The sequence below is a fragment of the Hyla sarda genome, chromosome 3, assembly GCF_029499605.1.
Source record: "Hyla sarda isolate aHylSar1 chromosome 3, aHylSar1.hap1, whole genome shotgun sequence".
NCBI lineage: Eukaryota > Metazoa > Chordata > Amphibia > Anura > Hylidae > Hyla > Hyla sarda.
In genome coordinates this window covers 200,585,503-200,606,440 of record NC_079191.1, presented here as the reverse complement: position 1 = coordinate 200,606,440, position 20,938 = coordinate 200,585,503, and positions in this window count along the sequence as shown.

Sequence of the window (20,938 nt, the reverse complement as noted above, 5' to 3'; positions counted from 1 at the left end):
TGGGTATTTAAGGCTGTGCAGTATATCTTTTTGGTGCCATGATTAAGACTTGTTAACAAGTCAAAACGTGTTGGTGCGTTTCGTTTGTGCTTTTATCCTTCATTTGTTTGTTATACTTGGATTTTAACATGATCTAAATAAACCTTGGATTTTTACCGACTGGGAGCCGGAAGTTCACCCTTGTTCTCTGCAGATTAGCTACAGTGCCATGGGTGGCAAACTTCTTGACAATGTTGCGCACTGTGGACAAAAGGCAAATCTAGATCTCTGGGGATGGACTTGTAACCTTGAGATTGTTGATATTTTTCCACAATTTTGTTTCTCAATTTCTCAGACAGTACTCTTCTCCTCTTTCTGTTGTCCATACTTGGTGTGGCACACACAGACACATAATGCAAAGACTAAGTGAACTTCTCTCCTTTTTATCTGCTTTCAGGTCTGATTTTTATATTGCCCACACCTGTTACTTGCCCCATGTGAGTTTAAAGGGGCATCACATGCTTGAAACAATCTTATTTTTCCTCAATTTTGAAAGGGTGCCAATAATTTTGTCCAGCCCATTTTTGGAGTTTGGTGTGACATTATGTCCAACTTGCTTTCTTTCCTTCCCTTTTTTTGGCAATCCTTTTCTGTGAGAAATACTTCATTTTCTAGAAAAATTTCAGGGGTGCCAACATTTACAGCCATGACTGTATATTTGCTATGGGGATTTTCTCCTGCTCTGGACAGTTCCTAACATGGACAGAGGTGTCAGCAGAGAGCACCGTGGTCATGACAGAAAAGAAATCCAAAAACAAAAGAATTTCCTCTGTAGTATACAGCCGCTAATAAGAACTGGAAGGATTAAGATTTTTTTAATAGAAGTAATTTACAAATCTGTTTTATTTTCTGGCATCAGTTGATTAAAAAATAAATAAAACCCTTTAAACTTGATGAAAACTATACAAATTGGATATTGCTGTAATCCTGCTGACCTAAATTTAAATAACAGGTCAGTTTAACAGCACAGTGAATGATGTCAAAAAGAAGCCCCTCCAAATGTGCAAATATTGTTTGTTTTCTTCAATTATACCTTACGAAAAATGCTATAATTCTAATACTAGGGTTGTTAAGGGGTTAATTATTAAATCATAAAAACATGACCATGCTTGCCAAATGTCCCCTCTGTTCTCAACCTTTTAGAAGGTGTCAAAATTCATCCTCCAGATACTCGTTACATTGCCGTTTGGACATTCTGTCTAGGTTTCTGTTATTTTTAGGGTCATAAATGAGGCAAAGTCACTATTTATGCTAAGAAAATACTAGAACTCAGACAGGAACATGATAGCCCCCATTATATGGGATCCAACAAAATGTATCTGTTTAACAACAGATCTGGCATTGCTGTCATGGCTCAATATAAATGTAAATAGAGCTTAAACCATAGTTATATAATTCATGTACTAAATATACGTTTTCTTTAAAGCTCAGTTAGAGAACTTTGCAGAAACTTGCAAACAAGCTCACTGCCAAGGACATACACAATTCTCAAATGCCAGTATTAATGTAGTTGCAAATCCTTGTATTAAAAGCATGACTTTGCTTGACCCCAGTGTATGCTGTATTGCTTAGTGAGCAAGTTATAATTCACATTCACAGTCTACATATTGGCACATTATTAATAGCTATGAGAATTGGTTCGGGTTCATAAGCGTATGTTTACTGCATTCAATAGTTTGCGTATCATTTGGCAATAAATTATCACAAGCATATTAAATTAGAAAGTTGTTTATATACTTCATTAGAATATTACATTTATTTAAACCTTGAGGTTTTAAAATATGCTAAAAATATAATTAATAAGCATTGACACATGAGCTAGCTACCATCTTTGTATACAGAATATTATTATGATTATAACGTGTATAAACTTACCGTATTTTCAGTTATGTCTCCCATATGCAGTGCATGTAGCTTACTCATTCTAAAGCTGCCATAATACCAAATTTCCCATCTGGTAATAATAGTTCACTGTACAAGAGTGATTTGTTAATATTTAACAAAATTATTTTAACCCCATCCCGACCCATGACATACACTTACAACATTGGTCAGGTGAGGTGCATTTGGAAAACTGGTATCTGATACCTGGATCAAACAGACTTCTATATTAATAATTTTAGATTGCCACTTTCCCCCATGCACATATCCTGCATTGATCCATCAGATCTGCACTCTATTGGTAGATAACAGGCAGGCTCTGTGAGAGGACAATCCACACCAATGCATCAGATCAGATTTATTTTGCAAGAGCAAATTCTCTCAATTAACCAGGAGCAATCTGATGATGAACAATGCCTTTTTCCAGCATGATGGAGCACCCTGTCACAAAGGGTAAGTGATAACTAAGGGACTTTGTGAATAAAACATTGAAATTTTGGGTCCATGACCAGGGAACACCCAGAACTCAACGTCATTGAGAACCTGTGGCCAGTCCTCAAAAAGCAGGTGGATGAGGACAAAAAAAAAACACAGGAATTGTGATAAACTCCAAGCGCTGATTAAGCAAGCATTGGTTGTCATTCGTCAGTATTAGCCCAGAAGCTGATATTCAGCATGCCAGGGTGAGTTGCAGAAGCCTTGATCAACACTGTAAATATTGAATCTTTGCATAACCTTCATGTATTTGTATTTGTCAATAAAAGTATAAATGCTTATTATAGTAAAAGAACACCATAGAAACATATGACTAAAATATCTTTAAACACCTAAGAAGAAAACTTTGTTAAAAAACTAAATTAGTGTCAGTCTTGCGTTTTGGTCCTAACTTGTAGGTTTGAAGCCAATAAAGGTAACACTGTCGGAAATAAGGTTCCATCTGCTTAATTTATACCATGCATCCCAAAATACTTGATACAAATTGAATCTCATTGGTTCTTGTAAATGTGACACCCTAAATGCAGTGTCTGTTAATTATCATGAGCCTATATGAGCCTAACGTGGGGGAACTGTGCTGCCAATCTAATGTGGGTGAACTATACTGCCAACCTAATGTGGAGGAACTATACTGCCAGCCTAAGGTGGGGGAACTATACTGCCAACCTAATGTGGGGGAACTCTAAACTATAAAAAAAAAAAAAAGTTTGGATCATTGAACTCTGTTGTTGTGTTCTTCTTTTAAAACAAAAGATGTTAATTAGTTACGGCAACTGTATGAGTTTTTTTCTAAACTTAAACCTCAGTTGTGCTTGCACTTTGAGGGAAAAAAAATTGGCGTGCATTACGGTTTGGGCACCCGGGCTCAAAAATTGTTCACCATCAATGCCCTAGCACATCCCATAGGCGCAATGCTCTGCATCCGTAACAGTAAAATACCTGTATTTCCTTCAGGGTGCATTCTCCTAATGGGCTGCCATTGTGAGAGCGGGTATCCACGTTGTCGTTAGCTGTTTGCAGGGATGTTATCTGGGGGGAGGGGCCGGGAGACTGCCCCGGACGGCGGAGTCTCAACCATTCTGTGTCCCACTGGGGTCCGGATGGTTCATGATATCTGCTACGTCACTAGCGGTAGCAAGAGGACAAAAATCCAATGCGTTTTGGCAGTAATATGACTTCCTTCATCTGGGATCCTTACTATTTATTGAGAAATATTAATCGCTTCTTTTGCACGTTAGCACCGATTTTATAAACATTTTTTTTATATAAATGTCAATCCAGTCTAATAAGGTGTTCAGTATACAGATATAGAATGCCAAACAAAATTGGCACAAACCACAATGTAATACAATCAGAGGAAATATTATACATTGCTGGTATAAAAACCACAGTGCATATATCAATGAGGGAAAGCCCATACATAAATTCAATATACCTTAAAAACATCAATGGGTAGCAATTCAATATAAAGAGGATGCTAAAACTACAACCCCCATTGTAGCCTATACAGAAATAATGTATAAGGTACTCAGTAAGGGTGTCTTCCAATAAACTCCCACAGATGACCTGGCAGGCACCAATATGCATGTCACTTATGTGGTAGGCCTCAGGGGTAGGGGTAGTACAGTCAGGGATTTGCTTTGGTATATCAGGGGTTAATGTTAACCCTATAGTTCGTGATTCCAGGCTGAGGGCTAGTATGCTGAGATGATTCTCCGGCCTATCGCCGCCCTTCCCAGTAATGATAGGTGCACAAGAATAAAGACTGAAGGTCCACAAGGTAGTTGAATTTGAACTTGCATAAACTTTACTTAACGGCTTGCGGTACATCCACAGAGTAGTAACAGTCTCAATTTAACAGTCTCTACATACTTCAATGACTGACAGATGTTGCGGACCTTGACTTTAGTAATAGTCTCGGAATACAGGGTATATTGCGAAGATCCGTCTGGATTTAGGGGATAGATAAGGTCCGGTGGTCTTGCAGAGTGTTTAGGGATTGATACACTCACAATTTGTAATAAAACAGCCGTCGCCGCAAGGCTAAGGCCTAGACTCACTGATGACAGCAGCGCAGATCCTTTCTAGTCAACAGCCAGGAACCAAGAGAGAGATTAATGGCCGTCGCGCCCTTATATGGGCAGGGGCGGGCCGTTTTGATTGGTCCAGCCATATGTCTCTCACCGTCACAAAGGAAATGAGTGCATTACGTCACAAGGACCTCCAAAGGTCCTCAAGCAGAAATACCATAGTCTACCTTAATTACCCGCTACGCTTCTCACAGGTAATTAACTATTTATATACCTTTTATACAGTTAGACTTCCATAAATAAAGAACATATGAATAGAGCAATGACTAGAGGGGTGAGAGGTGACTAGGGGTGGACTATACAAAGGACCCCGACGTCCTAGGGACTCTGGCTATGGGGACCTATAAACAGGTACTGTATAGGATGCGCTACCGGGACACCACACTTAGTTATTTCAGGCTACACACATATAGTGAAGGCACAACTTGTCCCTAAGTGTATACACAGCAGGGCCTCTACACCCAAATACCAAATTGGCTGACAGCATAATGCAAGGTACATGTAGCCAAATAAAGATGAATCCTTGTTTGGGTGCTACAAAAGGGCCAAGATCTGACCAACTAAGCCATTTATGGAGAGACAGAGAATTCCTGGATATGTGGCAGGACCTCAGAATGTAACCTTCTTTCCTTATCTACTATGAGTGCAATCTTGTCACCTAGCCTCTAAGTGAAAAAAGAAGTAATACATGGAGTACTTTCGACATGTTTTATATCCTACATCAGAGTAATCCTATGGGTATTCAAACCTCTCTGCTTGGGTCTGTTGACAAGTCTATGAGGGCATCCTCTCCTACAGATTCTCGTACACGTTTTCTGCTGTCTTGTTTCAGTTGTTTTAGCGATATGTTGATCCTATATATATTTTTTAAATACAGTAGTTTTCTATTGGGTAATGGTGGCATCATGACAAGGATGTCAACTTCTTTGATGCATCAGATTGTTCCTGTGAAATTGGAGATTTATTACTGACCTACGGACCAGCCCCAGTGAGGTTTGTACCCTAAGGACTTAAGTTTGCTTCATCCTTTGCTGTTGATATATCATGTACCATCCACCTATGAACAGACTCTCTTCAAATAATTTAGGCCATTTCATGGAGGAGGCTGCCACTGAAGGCATATTGAAGGAAACTTAACTGCGGTGGCCCAGAACAGGATGTCTTCCTGGGGGCTAAAGGTTGCCTCGGTCATCCCTGTTGTTTCTGTGTTGGACCAACTGCTACATAGTCTAATTTGTTATGCTGTGATGTATTTCTGCGTTATACCTTAATGATGTAATGTCTTTTTAAGGGGAGCCCCCCAACATTGGCCCTTATATTGTGTAGGGGGGGGAGGGGAGTGGGTCAGTGTAGTCCGAATCTAGCCTTAGTCTGGGCCTAGTCTCAGGCTAGTGAATAGCAGTTCAGAGTACAGTGTAGAGAAGTGTGTGAAGAAATCTAAAATCTGCAGCCACACCAATCTCAGAAAAACCCCACCGCCCAGGTGAACATCAAACCCTGGCGGTAAGCACAAAGTTCTTGTGGAGAAGTAGTCTTCAGTCAGTCAGAACAAAGTCAGTAAATTTAGCATGGGCTGTCAGTTATCTCAAATCTGCAGTCACAGCAACTACAAGTCCCAGCAAGGTGATAGGTTTCCCGGGTTCATTCTGCACTTTCCTCTGCACAAATCTGTGCTGAAAGGATTGTAACACCAATTCCTGCCTCAATAAAAGATAGTTATCCTTAAAGGGCAACTCCAGTGGAAACAAGTGGAAAACAAATGTTTTTAAATCAACTGGTGCCAGAAAGTTAAACAAATTTGTAAATTACTTCTATTTCAAAATCTAAGCCTTCCAGTACTTATCAGCTGCTGTATACTACAGAGGAAATTGTGCAGGTCTTTCCAGTCTGACAACAATGCTCTCTGCTGACACCTCTGTCCGTGTCAGGAACTGGCCAGATTAGAAGCATATCCCCGTAGAAAACCTCTCCTGCTCTAGACAGTTCCTGACATGGGCAAAGGTGTCAGCAGATTGCACTGTAGTCAGACTGGAAAGAACTTCACAAATTTCTCTGTAGTATGTCTGTAGTATACAGCAGCTGATAAGTACTGGAAGGGTTAATATTTTTCAATAGAAAGTCCTTTACAAATCTGTTTAACTTTCTGGCACCCATAGATTTGAAAAAAAAATTTTCCACCAGAGCTTCACTTTAACCTTGCATCAGTATCATATTTTTTCCCACGGTTGGCCCAGGAAAAGCTATCTCAACCTGCGACTGTATAGGTTAACGGTGCCCTGGCATCACAAACTAATCTATACACCCACACAGTTTGCAGTCTGCCACACAAGCATATCAAACCATGACCTCCAGATACTTACATATTTTTCTTTAGCTTGAAGCTGAATAAATACACTCACTTCACCTTTACAATTCATTTTGGAGATCTATTTCACCGAATTTAGTGAGTTAAGCCAAAGTGAGTTAATAGGATATAGAAATTCCCATAAAAAATCCTCACTTCTAGACCCCTTAAAACATTCAGAACACAACTCTTGGATCAGCAGGGATATGTATGCCATACAACTTGAAACTCAGGTCTATATCCTCCTACATAAGGGTCCCAGGTCCAAAAACTCCCAGAACATATGGATCAGATGGGGTTCTTCCATCTCACTCTAGGACATTTAAAATCTCCCCTTAAACCAATTTTATGCATAATTTGGTCTTACATCAGGGCGGTGTAAAAGCATTCTCAAAAACCGATGTTAACTGCCAATGGGGGGGCTATTTTGCCTCTCCTTTAGCTTTACTGGCTAATTGTAATTTTAATGTTAAAATGGCAAAATGTGCCTATAACAAAATGAAGGGGCATTTTGTGTTGACAACGGTGCATATGTTATTGAAAATGAGAGTGGGCTCTATTAATATGTTTGTTAGCATTGATGGTGTTACAGGTATTGATAGTAAGAATATTGTGGCAATCTGAACTAGTTTTCAAAGCTTTTTATAGCTCAGCTATCTCAAAGTTGAGTTACTCTTCACACCTAGTTTCCTATGTCTAAAATCACTGAAGTTTAAGAAGTTCAGGTAGACTACCATTGCATCATTATGAGGTGACACACATTCCAAAATGTTCTCCATATGTTCAGCTTTACTTCAGATGTGATACTGTACATCAAAGAAACTGTTGGGGCACAGTTAGAAGGCCTGCTATAGGAGCTTATCTCCAGAAAGTGCATGTTAAGAGTCAGCTAACCATCCATATATTGGGAAAAGATCCATCCATGACCTCTATGGCCTCCAGCTGCTCCTATGCCTTAAACTGTGCAAAAAGGTATAACTAGGTAAAGGGGACATTTAAACCTTCACTCTGAACCTTATAAATTGTATATGTGGATCTATGTGGAGCATTGGGCTTTAATATAATTTTTACTAGATAGCTAGAACCTAGCAGTACCTAGAACTGCTGCAGATGTGGGTGCTAGCTGTATGAGAAACAACATATCTGAATTAATCAACCTGCAAATGCACCCAAAGTTTAGATTAATATTCATGATAAGATTAAAGAGAAATTGAAACCTTGTTTACTCACACTAAACCCAATAAACAGGGTTATAGTCCCGGTGAACCAGATTAAAAAGAGGTATCCCGATTGGTGGTCTGGTTCTGGAGATCTAGGCTGTATATATTCACCATTGCTAATATTCCCCGCAAAATGGAGGTGGGAACCGGTATACAGAGCTTCTCTGCCTCCATCCCTTTCTACTCTCATATGCCCACCAACCTCATAAATATTAATAGACCTTTTGCTCATAGTTACATAGTTAGTACGGTTGAAAAAAAGACATACGTCCATCAAGTTCAACCAGGGAATTGAAGGGTAGGGGTGTTGCGCGATATTGGGGAAGTGATGGGATTTTATATTTCTTCATAAGCATTAATGTTTTTTTGTTCCAGGAATGTATCTAACCCTGTTTTAAAGCTGTTACATTTTCCTGCTGTGACCAGTTCCTGAGGTAGACTGTTCCATAAGTTCACAGTTCTTACGGTAAAGAAGACGGAAGGAGTGCCCCCTCGTCCTTTGGGGGGGTTTAATTGGCATATGGTGAATTGGCATATGAGAGCAGAAGAGCTGCCACTTCCACTGCGCAGAGGGGATTAGCAATGGTGCCTTTAGACACCCTGGATCTCCAGAATCGGACCAGTTATACCTCTTTTTAGTCAGGTTCAACCGCATACTAATCCTGTTTATTAGGTTTAGTACTGGTGTCTGTTTCCTTTTAAAGGGTTAATAGGACTCTCTACAGCCCCAACAACAATAACATGTTGTTTGCAATTAGTGTGATACATTCCTTCACCATAACATATAGGAAATTTATAATATGTGTATAGATGCACAGCAAGCAAGCCAGGGGCTCAATGGATATACTATAGCAAACAATAGTGGTGGTATGCAGCAACTATGATAGACCGAGAGCACGACAGAGAGCAAGATAAAAACTGAAGCCCATTTTCATCATAATTACCCACAAATATTTCCACTTTTTAAAAAAAAATAAAAATACAGCCCCCATCCTATCACACCTGAATTTAATGATTAAGAGGTGGACCCTGATACTTTTGTCCTTATGGGTAAAGCATGTAGAGGAGAAGGACCATTTGAACAGTTGCCTTCAGATGATCCCAAAGATAAAAGTCTAAGGGGGTCAGATAAGGAGACCTTGGGGGCCATTCAACAGGCCCACAAGGACCAATCCACTTTCCAGGATACTGTTCATCTAGGCATGCTCGGACCTGACACCCATAATGTGGTGGTGCACCATCTGGCTGGAAAAACTCAGGGAACGTGTCAGCTTCAGTGCATAAAGAGGGAAACACATCATCATGTAGCAATTTTGCATATCCAGTGGCCTTGAGGTTTCCATTGATGAAGAATGGCCCCACTATCTTTGTACCCCCATATACCACATCATACCATAAATTTTTGTGTTCCAACAGTCTTGGTGGGATCTATCCAATGTGGGTTAGTGTCAGACCAATAGCGGTGGTATTGCTTAACTTCACCATTTACATAAAAGTTTGCCTCATCACTGAACATAATCTTTTGCATAAACTGAGGGTCCTGTTCCAATTTTTGTTTTGCCCTTTCTGCAGCACCTGAAACTATGGATACTGGAAGCCTGTGCCATCATTTATCCTGCGGTGTTGCTATCAGTGTGTGAAGACTGGGAGGAGAGGGTTGCATTGACAATCCAACACAATGGTAGCACATTGAACACATTTTATAAGTGGTCAGAAACTTGTAAATAACTCATGAAAGAAAATAGTTACATTAAAACCAAGCACATCATTGTTTTTCTTGTGAAATTCCCAATAATCTATCACCGAGAGAATTCCTCCTGATCGACTAGATTAGGGTAAATTATAAAACATAGCCTTTAATAATAATTAATTAAAACCTCTATGTAGAAAAAAAAATGCAATGAATAGACAAACGTGTACAGCGGTGTCACAGCACTCAAAAAAATTGGTCAAAAAAACTAACTAAAAAAGGTCAAAAAATGAGCCCAGAGGTATATCATCCCGCATTTTCTATAAGAGGGACAGAGTGTTACTCAACTATGAACAGATAGGGGGGCGTTAGATGTACAGATGTAATATCTATATATGATGGGTGAACAACCAATCCCTACAGATATGATTTAATAGATGCTAATATCAGGGAGATGTGCCCACTAACGGCTAAAATGCCCACTCCTCTGTCCCTGCCTTTTGAGGGACCCACCTCCTTAATAGGGTGGCCTCAACCACGGTGACGGGCCCTACCCTGTCTAAGTGAGGGAGAAAATAATAAACATACGAAAGATGGCAGTAGGCCGTGGACTAGTACTGTGTGGGTGTATACCCCGGGGCTCAATGTACGACCAAAAGAATAAACGTGCTAGAAATGACGTGCCAGATAAAAATAGAGAGCAAGTAGCCAAGAAACAAGCAGTATTATCCCAGATAACAATTCCTACGCGTTTCACCTGCCTGGTATTGCAGGATCATCAGGGAACAACACTTGGCACCGAAATATTTATGCATGTAGGTAAATTCCCAATAAGTTTGATGTGTCACATGACCCTCTTCCTATTGAAAAGACTAAAGTTGGATTCAAAATGGCCGACTTCAAAATGGCCGCCATGGTCACCACCCATCTTGAAAAGTTTCCCCCTCACATATACTAATGTGCCACAAACAGGAAGTTAATATCACCAATCATTCCCATTTTATTAAGGTGTATCCATATAAATGGCCCACCCTGTATTATAATCCAGATTTACCATCCTCAAGCACTAATTTCTCTATATAAAACATGGAGAAGGTATAAACATGACAACATAATATAGAAGTTTATACAAAATTTTGTAATACAGTATTTGGTAATATTAGATTGTTTTACACTGAATACTGCTACAAAAGCCAATGGGGGCCAATTATTAAAAGTTCAATAATTTTTATATGCTTGTCTTTTTGTTAATTGGTTTCCTCTTGTGCCTTATGTTCTTCATTGTTTTCTTGTATGCGGTAAATGATTGATGGTGTGAAAATCACAAGGATAAATAATTAAAAACAAAAGGAAAGTCAATGCAAAAATAATAGATTTTTCCTGCACATTATTGCTTATTTACACCAGCTTAAGATCAACAGCCATCCTTAGTTTTTATAACAGCGTTCCATCTGCATAATTTCCCCATTCTTCCTGCTATGACAAACTTGATATATTGCATATATTATTACCCAAATGCTTCTGGTAACAGTAGTTACTTTATTGATTTTTATGAAGCTATTTATGCAGCAGACGCCATCACTTCCATTTCAATGAACTGTGTTTTCATAGATCAGCAGTAGAGATGAGCAAATTAAAAAAAAAATCATTTCGGTATAGAACACTTTGCCTTGCTGTAACACGCATTGGGTGTGTGCTGGGTTAGTGAAATAATACTGTTATTCAATATAACATGCAGATCAGAGCCGTCACTATTATAATCACTGTAGGATGGCACAATGACAGAGTCTGGAGGTGGCATCAGAATGTGGAGACCATATAGTAGCTGAATGACAAAGCCTGGAGGTAGCGGCAGCATGAGGAGACCATATAGTGGCTGAATGAAACAGCATTTAGGTGAAGGCAGCATGAGGAGACCATATAGTGTCTGAAAGACAGAGCGTGGAGGTGACGGCAGCATGAGGAAACCATATAGTATCTGAATGACACAGCCTGGAGTTGGCGGCAGCATGAGGAGACCATATAGTGGCTGAATGACACAGCCTGGAGTTGGCGGCAGCATATAGTTAATGAATGACACAGCCTGGAGTTTGCAGCAGCATGAGGAGAACATATAGTGGCTGAATGACACAGCCTGTAGTTGGCAGCAGCATATAGTAGCTGAATAACACAGCCTGGAGTTTGCGGCAGCATGAGGAGAACATATAGTGGCTGAATGACACAGCTTGGAGAAGCATGAGAAGCATTAGAAGACCATATAGTGGCTGAATGACAGTCTGGAGATGGCGGCAGCATGAGGAGACCATATAGTGGCTTAATGACACAGCCTGGAGTTAGTGGAAGCATGATTAGAACATATAGTGGCTGAATGACACAACCTGGAGGTGGCGGAAGCATGAGAAGACCATGTAGTGGCTGAATTGCACAGCCTGGAGGTGGCAGCAGCATGAGGAGAACATATGGTGGCAGTATGAGACAGCTTGGAGCTGGCACCTGCATGAGGAGAACATATGGTGGCAAAATAAGACAGCCTGGAGGTGGCATCAGCATGAGGAGAACATATGGTAGCAGAATGAGACAGCCAGGAGTCCTGAAAGTGATCCGGTGACAGAGTGGTGTGGTGGGTGGCAATACCAGTACCCGGTGACGAAGGTGGGTGAAAAAAGGAGAACTGGGCATCAGATGTGTGGCATCAGGCAAGTGACAGGATCAGAATTGTAGCTGACGCAGGTAGGCAGAAGAAAATGGTCTCTTGTAAAAGTGTTAGTGTGCACAAGTAAGTATTGAGGATATGCATTACATAAAATTTAACTTTTAATAATATTCTTAGGATAAAATATATGGACCCACTTTTTTTTTTTTAATCAAACAAAAGGAAAGGTGTGCAAAAAAACACAATGTGCCACTTACACCACCAAGTATTGATGTAATGCAAAGACCTCTGAAAGGTGGAAGGGAACAGCGTATGGTCCATTGTAACCGGTGGGGGTAAAAACTTCCACTGTGAGGCCCTACTCTCGCATAATTAATTCCTTTCTTGGCTAGTGTTACTCGCCCCACACAGGAACCTCTCCCTATTTCCATCTAACAAACACTGCCATTTCCCAGGGTTTTTAGGTGGAAATAGGGATTGGTTCCTGTGTGGGGCCGCCCTTATTAAGACGAGTAACACTTTCTTTGAAAAGGTGGAAGGGAAAAACGTATTGTCCATTGTGGCAGGTGGGGGTAAAACTTCCCCTGTAAGGCCCTACTCTCGCCCTATTAATTCCCATCTTGGCAAGTGTTACTCATCCTAAAAAGGGTGGCCCCACACAGGAAACTCTCTTCATTGCCAACTAAAACTCCTGGGAAATGGCAGTGTTTGTAGGGGGAAATAGGGAGAGTTTCTGTGCGGGGCTGCCCTTTTTAGGGCGAGTTACACTTGCCAAGAAGGGAATTAATAATGCGAGAGTAGGGCCTTACAGGGGAAGTTTTTTCACCCCCACAATGGACCATACTTTTTTCCCTTCCACCTTTTAGAGGTCTTTGTATCACATCAATACTTTGTGGTGTAGGTGGCACATGGTGCTTTTTGCACACCTTTCCTTTTGTTTGATTTGAAAAAAAAATTTGGGTACATATATTTTATCCTAAGAATATTATTAAACGTTAAGTTTTATGTAATGCATATCCTCAATACTTTCTTGAGGTCTGATGCGGAGGAATGTCTGTAACTGGGGAACAGCGCCTTAAATATGTTTAGCACAATCCATATTTGTGAAGTGTTGGTGTGGCAACATGGTCAATCTATTCATTGGTGAGTGGAAATCCTGGCTGATCCATGTCTGATTAATTTTCACAAAGGTCAGTCTCTCCACATTTTTGTGGACAGACAAGTTCTCCTTGGGGTTACTATGGCCCCCTCCGCACTAAACACCAGCTCTGATGGCACACTACTGGCCGGGTAGGACAGCTTTTCCGGGGCAAACTCTACTAGTTGCGGCCACAAATAAAGTTTGGCTGCCCAGAAGTCAAGCGGATCTTCAAGGTGTATTGGCATGGTCTTGTCAAGGTATGTAACCACCTGCTGGTTCAGATCCTGCTCCAGGTATACCTGCTGCTGATGCGTTGCTTCACTATGCGGGTGAAGAAAGTTACTGATCAACGACTGTAGGGTATAGGGGATAAGTCATTTTTCACCAGACTACTCCTTTAACAGAGGGGCCTATCCAAACTATATGGAATCAACTATTAACAGAGGAACCTACCCAAACTATATAGGGGGCTCCATATAATTTGGGTAGTCCCCTTTGTTAATTGTTGCCCCCATAGTTGTGGTAGGCCTGGGCCCCTCTCAGAGAGGCCTACAACTATATGGGGGGAAAACTATTAGCAAAGAGGGGCCTACAACAACTATATGGGCCGGGGCACAATTTGCCACTATATAGATGTTGTACGCCCCTTTCTGCTGTTAACCGTTGCCCCCAATGCTGTATTAATGCATAGCAGTCGTGCGCAGGGGTGTAGCTAGAAACCACAGGGCCCCGATGCAAAAAATTACCCTGAATATAATACTGCCATACACTGTACCCACTAAATATAATCCTGCCACACACTGTACCCTGAATATAATACTGCCACACACTGTACCCACTAAATATAATCCTGCCATACACTGTACCCTGAATATAATACTGCCACACACTGTACCCTGAATATAATACTGCTATACACTGTACCCACTAAATAAAATACTACCCCACACTGTACCCTGAATATAATACTGCTATACACTGTACTCACTAAAAAAAATACTGCCCCACACTGTACCCTGAATATAATACTGCCCCACACTGTACCCTCAATATAATACTGCCATACACTGTACCCTGAATATAATACTGCCACACACTGTATCCACTGAATATAATACTACCACACACTGTACCCTGAATATAATACTGCCACACACTGTACCCCCTGAATATAATCCTGCCACACACTTTACCTACTAAATATAATCCTGCCACACACTGCACCCTGAATATAATACTGCCACACACTGTACCCACTAAATATAATCCTGCCACACACTTTACCCACTAGATATAATCCTGCCACACACTGTACCCACTAAATATAATCCTGCCACACACTGTACCCACTAAATATAATCCTGCCACACACTATACCCACTAAATATAATCCTGCCACACACTGTACCCACTAAATATAATCCTGCCACACACTGTACCCACTATATATAACCCTGCCACACACTGTACCCACTAAATATAATCCTGCCACACACTGTACCCTGAATATAATCCTGCTATACACTGTACCCTGAATATAATACTGCCACACACTGTACCCTGAATATAATACTGCTATACACTGTACCCACTAAATAAAATACTACCCCACACTGTACCCTGAATATAATACTGCTATACACTGTACTCACTAAAAAAAATACTGCCCCACACTGTACCCTGAATATAATACTGCCCCACACTGTACCCTCAATATAATACTGCTTATACACTGTACCCTGAATATAATCCTGCCACACACTGTACCATCTGAATAGAATACTGCCCCACACTGTACCCTGAATATAATACTGACATACACTGTACCCACTAAATATAATACTGCCACACACTGTGACCTGAATATAATACTGCCACACACTGTATCCACTGAATATAATACTGCTATACACTGTACCCCCTAAATATAATACTGCCACACACTGTAACCTGAGTATAATACTGCCACACACTGTATCCACTGAATATAATACTGCCACACACTGTATCCACTGAATATAATACTACCACACACTGTACCCTGAATATAATACTGCCACACACTGTACCCACTAAATATAATCCTGCCACACACTGCACCCTGAATACAATACTGCCACACACTGTATCCACTGAATATAATACTGCTATACACTGTACCCACTAAATATAATACTGCCACACACTGTAACCTGAGTATAATACTGCCACACACTGTATCCACTGAATATAATACCGCCACACACTGTATCCACTGAATATAATACTACCACACACTGTACCGTGAATATAATACTGCCACACACTGTACCCACTAAATATAATACTGCTATACACTGTACCCACTAAATATAATACTGCCATACACTGTACCCACTAAATATAATCCTGCCACACACTGTACCCACTATATATAACCCTGCCACACACTGTACCCTGAATATAATCCTGCTTTACACTGTACCCTGAATATAATACTGCCACACACTGTACCCTTGAATACAATACTGCCATACACTGTACCCACTAAATATAATACTGCTATACACTGTACCCACTAAATATAATACTGCCATACACTGTACCCACTAAATATAATCCTGCCACACACTGTACCCACTAAATATAATCCTGCCACACACTGTACCCTGAATATAATCCTGCTATACACTGTACCCTGAATATAGTACTGCCACACACTGCACCCTGAATACAATACTGCCACACACTGTATCCACTGAATATAATACTGCTATACACTGTACCCACTAAATATAATACTGCCATACACTGTACCCTGAATATAATACTGCCACACACTGTATCCACTGAATATAATACTACCACACACTGTACCCTGAATATAATACTGCCACACACTGTACCCCTGAATATAATCCTGCCACACACTTTACCTACTAAATATAATCCTGCCACACACTGCACCCTGAATATAATACTGCCACACACTGTACCCACTAAATATAATCCTGCCACACACTTTACCCACTAGATATAATCTTGCCACACACTGTACCCACTAAATATAATCCTGCCACACACTGTACCCACTAAATATAATCCTGCCACACACTATACCCACTAAATATAATCCTGCCACACACTGTACCCACTAAATATAATCCTGCCACACACTGTACCCACTATATATAACCCTGCCACACACTGTACCCACTAAATATAATCCTGCCACACACTGTACCCTGAATATAATCCTGCTATACACTGTACCCTGAATATAATCCTGCCACACACTGTACCCTTGAATACAATACTGCCATACACTGTACCCACTAAATATAATACTGCCACACACTGTATCCTGAATATAGTACTGCCATACATGCATACACATCATATATACATATACACCCCCTCTTATCCTCTGTGTCCTCATCACTTCTCATCACCCCCATAAACCCCCTGCCAAACCTCTCCTCATCACCCCCATAACCCCTCTGCACCTCTCATCCCCCCCATAAACCCCCTGCACCTCTTATCACCCACATAACCCCCCTGCACCTCTTATCACCACCATAACCCCCCTGCACCTCTTATCACCCCCATAACCCCCTGCACCTCTCATCACCCCCATAACCCCCCTGCACCTCTCATCACCCCGCCTGCACCTCTTATCTCCCCAGAACCCCCTGCACCTCTTATCACCCCCATAACCCCCCCGCACCTCTTATCACCCCCATAAACCCCTCGCACCTTTTATCACCCCCATAACCCCCCACACCTCTTATCACCCCCATAACCCCCCTGCACCTCTTATCACCCCCATAACCCCCCTGCACCTCTCATCACCCCGCTTGTACCTCTTATCACTCCCTTAACCCCCTGCACCTCTTATCACCCCCATAACCCCCCTGCACCTCTCATCACGCCCCTGCACCTCTTATCACCCCCATAACCCCCTGCACCTCTTATTACCCTCATAAACCCCCCTGCACCTCTCATCACACCATAACCCACCCCCCTGCACCTCTCCTCACCCCCCGCCTGCACCACTCATCACCCCCATAATCCCCCCTGCACCTATCATCACCCCCATAACCCCCCTGCACCTCTCATCACCCCCATAACCCCCCTGCACCTCTCATCAGCCCCATAACCCCCCTGCACCACTCATCACCCTCCCCCCTGCACCACTCATCATCCCACCTGCACCACTCATCACCCCCCCTGCCCCCCTCATCACCAACCTACTGCACCACTCATCACCCCCCCCTGCACCACTCATCACCCCCCTGCCCCCCTGCACCACTCATCACCAACCCCCTGCACTACTCATCACCCCCCCTGCACCACTTATCAACCCCCCCTGCACCACTCATCACCCCCCCTACACCACTCATCACCCCCCTGCCCCCCTGCACCACTCATCACCCCCCCTGCACCACTCATCACCCCCCTGCACCACTTATCACCCCCCCCCCCCCACACCACTCATCACCCCCCGCACCCCTTATCACCTCTTATCACTCCCATAACACACCCCCACCCCCACGCAAGTTCACTTACCCTGCCGGGATCGGAGAAACCTAGTGAGGCTTCTGCTGCCCCTGGTGCTGGACAGGGAGGATGAAGGAGATCGCACAGGGACATGGACAGGTCAGGTGATTGGAGTAGACGTGCGTGCCTGCGCGGGGCAAATGACATCTCTACTCCAATCATCCCTTGGCCTGTCCGGCTCTGCTTTGATTCTTAAGTGGCCCGCGCCCTAGAAATAAATGTGCGGGCCCGCAAGGACTATGAGGCCCGGTCATAGACCTTGCGGGCACCCAGAGGTCAGTGAGTGACAGTCGCAGTCACTCACTGACAAGCAGGGCCGCCATCAGGGGGGTGACAAGCCATTAAAAAAAAAAGGTCCAGGGACGTCCGGGCCGCCTGAAGCTCCGGGCCCCATAAAGCTGTATGGGTTGTTCCCCCCTGATGGCGGCCCTGGCTACAGCACACAATCGCTGTGTACTACACCCAAAATTGTACTTTCTCTCTCAATCTCACTCCCTTCCCTATCAGTGCTTTTAGGCTGGAGTTGGGCTTGAGGTGAATCGCTGCTGTAAAAATGCTATTCTGCTCAACACACTGCTCGTTGTCCCTCTCTGCAGTGGAACGCTAATGTGACTGGGAGGAGAATCGCTGCTGTAAAAATGCTTTTCTGTGCAACACACACATTTTAGATGCCCTGGAGCATGGACCGCACTAAATGGAGTTTAATGAAGCGATTCACGTGATCGAATCGTGGCGATATTCACATTAGTTGCAAATCGAATTCAGATTCGTCAGATTCGAAACGCTCATCCCTAATCAGCAGCACATGATATTATTTATATACCTCTTTGAAATTTTTAAACATTCATTTGTGTCTTAAATATGTATTTGTCTCTTTAATTTGATTCTTACAGGCTGCATTATCTGAGCAGAACTGATTTTAGTATCAGACACCTTGGATTTACTTTTCAATCAAATCACTTTACTAACTGTAAAATTATTAATAATATTATAAATAATTTTATAAGCTGGGAAAGATTTGTCTGAGGGAAATTCATATAACTGTAATTCAACAGTTGCTGTAATAATTCATTTAAAAACTGTTCTGTGCTCTTATAAAGTGGGAATTTACAGATACACATTTGAATTAATAAGCTACATTGCATATGATAAACACACTTTACGATCAGTCATACTGCTTTATAGGTAATACATAGGAGCACACTATTCATCAGGGTAGCAGATCAACTTATCTCAGACACAGACTGCAGGAGGGCCAGCATTTGGCCAAATACATAATTAATTCCCCATTTTTATGTAGTGAACCATACGCTATTATTATTTTAGAGCCCTTGTGTATGCCTTACATATACCTATTCTATTTGATGCACATGTACTGGTAGTCTGCCATGTTGATTCCTTCTTCCTTTCAGATATGGGTTTCTTAATGTAGCTTACATGTTTGATGACATCTCTGGCTTTATAGAGAGTGGGGGAAGGGGCATACTCTTTATCACATTGCATTCTGCTCTGAGTCTTCTCTTTGTAAATATTAAACCAGTGATATAGGACTTCTGCCTTCTACCTCACACTGCAGAGTCTCCAGGGTATTCCAGTGAAATGCGGCTTTGGCCTGTTTGCATGGGATTGGCTTCTCACTGTCAACTCTTTCACTGTAAATGTAGTATATGTGTAAAGCTACATCTCTTAGGAATATACTGGAGATTCGACAGACAGACATCAGAGACAGGTAGTGTAAGGGCCCTATTAGATGGCTTGGCACACCTGTAAATAAGTGCTGATCTTGTAGATCAATATTTTTTCAAAGAACCTATTGCAACACTTTGGTACAGGCGAGGTATACAGGGAAGGATTTGCTTCATTTCTTTAGCCGGCTGCATATCCCCTATTGCATAGAGAGACGTGCAGCAGACAAATGTAGTGATATTATCTGATAATCGGCATAAAATCTCAAAGCTATGTATCTTTTATGTCACCTGAACTAGCAGGTGTAAACCTTTCATTGTTGTGTTACTCTGTGTCCTTTCCATTTCTGGCATTAGCTAAAAATACTCACCAAGAAATTGACCAAAATTATTTTCAAATTTGTCATGAGCTAATGTGATAAATTTGCCACATCCTTAGACTGTCTGGTTTCAATTCATAGGGGGAGATTTATCAAAACCTGTCCAAAGGAAAAGTTGCTGAGTTGCCCATAGCAACCAATCAGATCGTGCCTTTCATTTTTCAGAGGCCTTTTCAAAAATGAAAGAAGCATTCTGATTGGTTGCTATAGGCAACTCAGCAACTTTTTCTCTGGACAGGTTTTGATAAATCTCCCCCATACTGTTTAAGTAGTAGGCAGCATTAAAAAAATCTTTGTCTATATCTTTTGATGACAAGTAAAGTGCATGATATCATCTGGCGCATCTACACAGAGCAGGGTCGCACATAAACATTGATGGTTCCTGTTCAAAAATTGTTTATGGATCCCTTGTTACCAATCACTGACAACAAGGCGCTTTTAATAAAGCTTGCCCTCATGGCCATCTAAAGAATCCCTCACTAGTTTTCCATTCCCTCCTAAGTGATAGACAAATAGGGGAAGAATTTACTGAGACTGACATTTTACACAAAGGTCTTAATGGGGTTATCCTGGAAAAAAAAAAAAAAAAAACATCCCCCATTCACAAGATCCCAGCAATTGGATCCCCACGCAATCTCTCGTACTGGGCCCAGCTCTGACTGATCTACTCACCAGTCCCCTAAGCTATCCGGTTAGACGTTGATTGACTTTTGGCCACACAGCGCTGACTATTTTGCCTAGTTTGTATTACAAGGAAAGAGAAGAAATAAAGAAAAGGAAG